The sequence below is a fragment of the Manihot esculenta genome, chromosome 3 (assembly GCF_001659605.2).
Source record: "Manihot esculenta cultivar AM560-2 chromosome 3, M.esculenta_v8, whole genome shotgun sequence".
Lineage (NCBI taxonomy): Eukaryota > Viridiplantae > Streptophyta > Magnoliopsida > Malpighiales > Euphorbiaceae > Manihot > Manihot esculenta.
In genome coordinates this window covers 32,013,660-32,022,030 of record NC_035163.2, presented here as the reverse complement: position 1 = coordinate 32,022,030, position 8,371 = coordinate 32,013,660, and positions in this window count along the sequence as shown.

The following is an 8,371-nucleotide window of genomic DNA, read 5'->3' as shown; positions in this document are numbered from 1 at the left end:
TATCACCAGATCCCTATGGATGGATCGGACGAAGAGAAGACCTCCTTCATAACTGAAGATAGGACATACTACTACAGGGCTATACCTTTCGAGTTGAAAAATGCAGGGGCAACGTATCAATTGTTGATGAATAAGATCTTTAAGGATCAAATAAGGAGAAATGTGGAAGTCTATGTCGACGACATGGTAGTTAAAAGTCAGACCTTCCAGCAATATCTGGCTGACTTGGAAAAGGTCTTTGTTGTATTGCAACGATACAAAATGAGTTTGAACCCGAAAAAGTGTGCTTTCTTCATCAGAGGGGGAAATTTCTGGGCTACATTGTCAGTGGAAGGGGCATAGAGCCGAACTTAGAGAAAGTAGAGGCTGTATTGGTAATGTCTAAGCCAACTTGTGTAAGGGACATGCAAAGGCTTACAGGAAGGGTGGTAGCACTCAACAGGTTCATGTTCAAATCAGTAGAGAGATTTCAGCTTTTCTTCAAAAAGCTGAGGAAGGTCTCGAACTTTGAATGGATAGAGGGTTGTTAGGAAGTTTTTATAAACCTTAAAGATACAGCTCCCCACATGTGCTCAGTAGCCCCTTAGCACGAGAGGAATTGTTAATTTACTTAGCTGCATCTGAACAAATAGTGAGCGTCGTGTTGGTGAGAGTGGAAGCGGGGTCCAGAAGCCTATCTTCTACATCAATAAGGTGCTCAGAGATGCCGAGTTCAGGTATATAAATATTGAGAAGTTAGCATTCGCTTTGTTAATTAATGAGCGAGTAAAGGTGTAACAGCCCGGACGTGATCCCCGGCACTGTTACCGTTCACGGCCCAGGGCTATCCCTCGCCTGGCCTCTTTTGCCACCTCGGGCTTTCCACTGGCGTCGTGAACAGCTCTTAACATCCCTTCACCCTCACGGGTTCCAGGCAGGATTTGTCCCTCGGGGGAGCCATTACGGCCCGCCCTAGCCCGAGTGGATTTGGCCCAATTCCTTCCTCTGGGAATTAGGTCGCCTCCCCCACTGCTCGAACCCTTGACCTCCCACTTTAAGGGAATAGTCTGGTGAGAGTGAGTACCAATTGTTCCAATGGCACAATTGGTACTCACTCTCACCAGACTATTCCCTTAAAGTGGGAGGTCAAGGGTTCGAGCAGTGGGGGAGGCGACCTAATTCCCAGAGGAAGGAATTGGGCCAAATCCACTCGGGCTAGGGCGGGCCGTAATGGCTCCCCCGAGGGACAAATCCTGCCTGGAACCCGTGAGGGTGAAGGGATGTTAAGAGCTGTTCACGACGCCAGTGGAAAGCCCGAGGTGGCAAAAGAGGCCAGGCGAGGGATAGCCCTGGGCCGTGAACGGTAACAGTGCCGGGGATCACGTCCGGGCTGTTACATAAAAAGGCGCGTAATACCCGGCTAGACTCCGGTATCGGAATTCCTACCGTCCGGTGGAATCTCGGATGTCGGAGACCTCTAGAAGGGTAGAATCATGTTTTTGTAAAATGTTTTAATGTGTTTTAATGGTTTTAAAGTATGAAATTAAATGAGTTTTTGCATAAAAAGTCCTTGGAGGAAAACCCAGGTTCGGCCGCCGAAAGTCAAGTTCGGCCGCCGAACATGCATGCGTTTTGGAGGCACGTTAGGCCCCCGAAAGCATGAGTTGGGGAAGTCCAGGTTCGGCCGCCGAAAGTCAAGTTCGGCCGCCGAACATTGCATGGATGCGGAGGCACATTCGGCCCCCGAACGTGGCCTGGCCAGCCACCTATAAAAGGGGCACTTAGCCGAAATGGGTGAGCTTTTCTCCCATTTTCGGCCACAGCAAGCTTCCGACCTTCCCTTTTGCAAATCTAGTGTTCTTCCTCCAAATCCCCACCATTTTTCTTGAGTTTTAAGCCTGCATTGAAGGTTTTGAGCTTTTAAACCAAGTTTTGGAGCTTTGGGAACTCAGGAGCTCATTTTCGTGGATCTCCAAGTTTGGGTCGTCTTCCTCTCTATCTTCAAGAGGTAAGAGCCGATCTTAAGCTCAATGCATGTTTTAAGTAAGTTTTAAGTGATTTTATGGGGTAAAATGGCATGTATAGGGTTGTATGAGTTTTTAAGCAAATGTTAGGTTTTATGTGATTTTTGGACAATGTGGCATGTTTGAGTATGCTTGAAGTGTTGTAGTTGGGGTATTTGATGTTTTGAGGCCCCTAGGAACTTGTATGCATGATTTGGTTGAGATATATGCATGATTGGTGAGTTTGGAGGCGAAAATGCACAAAGGAGCCAAGTTTCTGCCCTTTGGCAGAGACCAGGTTCGGCAGCCGAAGGCACTTTCGGCCGCCGAACATGGCTGGGGAGGCAGGCCTTTCGGCTGCCGAAGTTGCCCCCGAAAAGAGACTTTCGTCTCTGTCTGGGACTTTCGGCCGCCGAAGGTGCCGCCGAACCTACCTGAGTTTCGTCTCTGTCCAGGACTTTCGGCCGCCGAAGGTGCCGCCGAAAGTGCCCTGTTCAGCCACTTCTTGCATATCTCTATGTGATATTTTCAGGATGTTTTAGGGGGTTTTTGGGGAATGTATTAGAGTTATGTTTATGTATGTTTGGTCCCTCATTGGAGTCCACCTGTGTAGGTTCGGACCCGAGGAACCAAGGACCCTAGCAGTGAGCCAGCTGCTACAGAGTTTGTCAGAGTCAGCCAGAGGTGAGTGGAACTAAACTTAACCTTTTAAATTGAGAAATGAAATGCTTTTATCATGCTTCATGCATCATGATCATATTATAGGTTGTTTGCATTAGCATTCACGACTATGCCGCATTGTATTGTTGTGATAGATGATAGTGGATGGACATTAGGATGATTCATTAGCCTTCTAAATACGAAGTCCTGTGGTGCCCATAATAGGGCCGGGCATGGAGTTGAGGGATTTTTGAATCAGTCCATCCGTGGTGTGATTTGTTTGTGCAGTGACGCATTTCATGATAGCATATTTTAAATATTCTTTTATAGTTCTACTCACTGGGCATCTAGCTCACCCCTCTCCCCTAACCCCCAGGTTTGCAGGTACGGGATAGATAGAGAAGGCAAGAAGAAAAAGTCATATGTATGTAATAGTTAGTTTGTGGACATGACAATTGTATTATGATGAAATGTAAAAATATTCAGGATGTTATGTAATGAGGTTATCGAGGATAGAGTTGTGCTTGACCATAATATATTGTTAATCCCTTTTGTATATACATGATCTTATGTTATGATGTTTATGTAAACTAACTCAACACAGGTTGTATTGCCTTTAAGGCTTGATGAGATCCCACAGAGGGACTATGTTATGTATATGTTCAGAGTATGCACAGGTTGAGTTAGTTGAATGACAGTATGTATGAAGAAAAGTTTAAATTTTTATGCATGTTGTTGATCATGTATGGGATTATACAGGTTTACAGGTCTTATGTCAGGCTTGCTACGGGTCCCGGCGGCCTTAAGTCGACCCGGATCCTAGCGCCGGTAGCGGTCCGGATTTCCGGGGCGTTACAGAATGATATCAGAGCCCTAGGTTCATATGGTCGGACCTAGAGTGTCGGGCTCATAGATGTTATAGAAGGTCAAGCACAATAGGAAAGTCATGTCCACTAGGATAGGATGTTGAGTCCTGTCTTGCATGATGATGCGAAATGCCATGACTTTATGCATGTGCATTAATGATATGCTATGCTATGTGATGTATGTGATGAGGGTTCATGTGTGCCCACATGAACCATATGATGCTAATGTTTGCTTGTTATGAGCTGTTTTTCAGAGAATAGGATGAGAGGAACTCGTCGATCTGCGCGATTGACTGGAGTGCCACCTGAGGATGAGGGCACGAGCGCCCGTCCTCCTACATTGCCTAGGGCAATGTCTTGTAGAGCCAACATAGATAGAGTGTCAAGGGACCCTAGAAGGTCTTTTGATGCTAGCAGAAGGGGGACTGATAGAGGAGGAAGTTCTTCAGATGTGAGGGAGGTTATGGAAGAGGATCAGAGGAGGGATGGGAACCTGGATGTGAGCATGCAGGAAGAAGGGACAGGGGAGTCTCAGGGAGGCGTCCAGGCCTCGGGGTATGGTTTTCCACCCCATTATCCACCCTTCCCACAGGGTTCAGGGTATCCGATGGGAGGCACATCGGATTACTCCAGCTTTAACCCCTACCCTACCTACATGCCTTATCCACCTTTCTACCCACCATACACACAGTACCCAGCTTATCCACCCTCACCCTTCTATCCAAATCCGGCAAACCCCACCTCGGGGAATGCTGCACCTCCACCTCCACCACCTATAGAACCAGCAGCCCCAATTACTCAACCTCCTAGACCTAGCTCAGTTGATGGGAGCAAGGTAAAGATGACATATTACCTCAAGCTAGATGCCCCCAAATACAAGTCAGGGGATGACCCCTTTGAGTATCTGAGAGTGGTGAAGACAATAACTGATGAGCTAGGGGCAAGTGACAGCAGGGCCATTCAGATGGCAGGGTTCACTTTAAAGTGCAAGAAGGCACGGGAATGGTTCAAGTGTTATGTGGACCTGAGACTAGATGGTATGACATGGGAGGAATTTGCGAATGAGTTCGCTGGATGGGCTTTTCCAGACAGTTCTAGAGAACTGAAGATGATTGAGTTTGAGCAACTGAGGCAGTCAGAGCACATGAGTGTAGAGGAATTCACGGATAAATTCTTGGAGCTATTGCCTTTTTCAGGGCAAGCTCTAGATTCAGATACGAAGAAAGCTAAGAAATATGTTATGAAGCTGCATTCCAGGTACTCCTCGTTGGTTCAGTCAGCTGAGAGAGAAAGTTTCCACACTGTGGTGGATATGGCTCGAAGAATGGAGGCAAGTGCTATAGTTGAGGGGTCAGTGAAGCAGTCAGTGACCCAGTCTTCAGGGGCTAAGACCCCAAGCAGAGGAGGACCAGGTTTCTCTTCTCAGAGCTCAGGTAAGAAGAAGTGGGATAGCACCACCAAGAAGTCGAAGAAGAATAAGTTTTGGAACAAGTTGAAATCCGGTCTGGGATTTGGCGGTGGCTCGAGCTCAGGCTCAGATGGTACAGAATGCCAGAGATGTGGAAGACCACACAGGGGAGTGTGTCGAGCTGGGACTAATGCATGTTTCAGATGTGGACAGGAGGGACACATAGCTCGGGATTGTCCTAGAGCGCCTTTTATGGGCCAGCCCCAGCAGACAGCTTCTGGTAGTGTGGCACAGCCAGCAGTTCCAGCCACAACTCAGGGCAGTGGCAGAGGTAGAGGGAGAGCGGCAGCCTCTTCTTCTGGTTCCCGAGGTGAAGGTCCATCAGCTCCAGCCAGGATCTTCACCATGACACAGCAGGAGGCTAACACATCCAACACCGTGGTGTCAGGTAATCTCGTCATTGGGTGTTCTGATGTGTATGCATTAATGGACCCGGGTGCATCTCATTCTTTTATTGCTCCGAGAGCCGTTGAGAGGTTAGGTCTGATAGTCTCTGGGTTAGAGTGTCCCCTATGGGTCAGTGGACCCAAGTGTGACCCGTCCGTGGCAGTGTCAGTCTGCCAGTACAGTCCAGTTTTTGTTGAGGGAAGATGCCTCTCCGCCGACCTTGTAGTTCTAGATTTGACAGACTTTGACGTCATTCTAGGGATGGATTGGCTATCTACCCATGGTGCTACCTTGGACTGCAGGGACAAGGTAGTCAGGTTCAGAGGTCAGAACGGGTCAGAGGTCGTCTTCAGAGGAGACAAGAAGGGCACACCTAGAGGTCTGATATCAGCTCTTCAGGCTCGTAGGTTGCTTAGGAAGGGATGTCAAGGGTACTTAGCTCATGTGAGAGAGCTAGACAGTCAGGTCAGGGAGCCGGCCTCGGTGCCAGTTGTCAGAGAGTTTCAGGATGTCTTTCCTGATGAGCTTCCAGGTTTACCACCTGCTAGGGAGATAGAGTTCGAGATAGAGTTGATGCCTGGAACTAGACCGATCTCTATCCCTCCCTACAGGATGGCTCCAGCCGAGTTAAATGAGTTGAAAGAGCAATTGCAAGAGCTGGTAGAAAAGGGTTTCATCCGACAGAGTACCTCACCTTGGGGTGCTCCGGTCTTGTTTGTAAGAAAGAAGGATGGATCCCTTAGACTTTGTATCGACTACAGGCAGTTGAACAAAGTCACTACCAAGAATAGGTACCCATTGCCTAGGATCGATGATCTATTCGACCAGCTAGCAGGAGCGGGTTGTTTCTCCAAAATAGATCTGAGATCGGGGTACCATCAGCTAAGGATAAGGGATGAAGATGTGCCAAAGACGGCTTTCAGGACCAGATATGGGCATTTTGAATTCCTTGTAATGCCGTTCGGGTTAACTAATGCCCCTGCAGCATTCATGGATCTCATGAACAGAGTGTTTAGCCAGTACCTGGATCACTTTGTCATTGTCTTCATAGATGATATCTTGGTGTATTCCAGGAATGCAGAGGAGCATGCCCATCATCTGCGGTTGGTCTTGCAGACTTTGAGGGAACATGGCTTGTATGCCAAGTTCTCTAAATGTGAGTTCTGGCTGAGGAGCATTTCGTTCTTGGGGCATGTAGTGTCAGAGAATGGTATTGAGGTAGATCCCAAGAAGACAGAAACTGTGGCTAACTGGCCTAGACCCACTTCAGTGACGGAGATCAGGAGTTTCTTGGGTTTGGCAGGTTACTACAGGAGGTTCGTTCAGGACTTCTCAAAGATAGCAGCTCCTCTGACCAGACTAACCAGGAAGAATCAGAAATTTCTGTGGACCGACCAGTGCGAGGAGAGTTTCAAGGAGCTTAAGAAGAGGTTGACTTCAGCACCAGTTTTAGCTCTGCCATCTAGTGATGAGGACTTTACAGTCTTTTGTGATGCGTCCCGTGTGGGACTGGGTTGTGTACTGATGCAGAATGAGAGGGTGATCGCTTATGCTTCTAGGCAGCTGAAGAAGCATGAGTTGAATTACCCCACACATGACCTTGAGATGGCAGCAGTAATCTTTGCACTCAAGATGTGGAGGCACTACCTCTATGGGGTAAAATGTGAGATCTTTACAGATCATAAGAGCCTACAGTACATCCTGAGTCAAAGAGATTTGAATTTGAGACAGAGGAGGTGGGTAGAGTTGCTGAGTGACTATGATTGCAAGATTCAGTATCATCCGGGTAAGGCGAATGTCGTGGCAGACGCCCTAAGCCAGAAGTCACTAGGCAGTCTATCCCACATCACGGCAGAGAGGAGACCAGTGGTGAAGAAGTTCTACAAGCTTATTGAGGAAGGTCTACAGATAGAGTTGTCTGGTACAGGTGCCTTGGTGGCCCAGATGAGAGTGACACCCGTGTTTCTGGAGCAGGTGGCTCAGAAACAGCATGAGGACCCGGAGTTAGTGAAGGTTGCCAGGACTGTTCAGTCAGGCAATGATAGCGAGTACAGATTCGACAGTAAGGGGATCCTCCGCTATGGGAGCAGACTATGTGTACCAGATGACATTGGGCTAAAAGGAGACATTATGAGAGAGGCTCATAATGCAAGATACAGCGTTCACCCCGGAGCCACCAAGATGTATCAAGATTTAAAGAAGGTTTATTGGTGGCCAGCTATGAAGAGAGAAGTGGCACAGTTCGTGTCAGCCTGCGAAGTGTGTCAGAGGGTGAAGCTGGAACATCAGAAGCCGGCTGGAATGCTTAACCCGCTACCTATTCCAGAGTGGAAATGGGAGAATATAGCTATGGACTTCGTAGTGGGGTTACCGGCGACGTCCAACAGATTGGACTCCATATGGGTGATTGTGGACAGACTCACCAAATCTGCTCACTTCATTCCTGTCAGGAGTGGCTACTCTGTGGACAAGTTGGCGCAGGTATATGTGGATGAGATCGTCAGGCTGCATGGGGTTCCTGTTTCGATAGTGTCAGATAGAGGGCCCCAGTTCACCTCCAGATTTTGGCGGAGTCTGCAGAATGCCATGGGTACTAGGTTGGATTTCAGTACTGCCTTCCACCCCCAGACTGATGGACAGTCAGAAAGGACCATCCAGACTATCGAAGATATGCTCAAAATGTGTGTGCTAGACTTTGGCGGTTCTTGGAGGCAACATCTACCTTTGGTGGAGTTTGCCTACAACAACAGCCATCATGCTAGCATCGGGATGGCTCCATATGAAGCTTTGTATGGAAGGAAGTGCAGATCACCTGTTTGCTGGGAGGAAGTTGGAGAAAAGGCCTTGGCAGGGCCTGAGTTAGTAGAGATCACCAGCAGGGTGGTACCCATAATCAGAGAAAGAATCAAGACTGCTGTAAGCAGACAGAAGAGCTATGCAGACGTCCGCAGAAGACAGTTAGAGTTTCAGGAGGGGGATCTGGTATTGCTCAAGGTGTCTCCAATGAA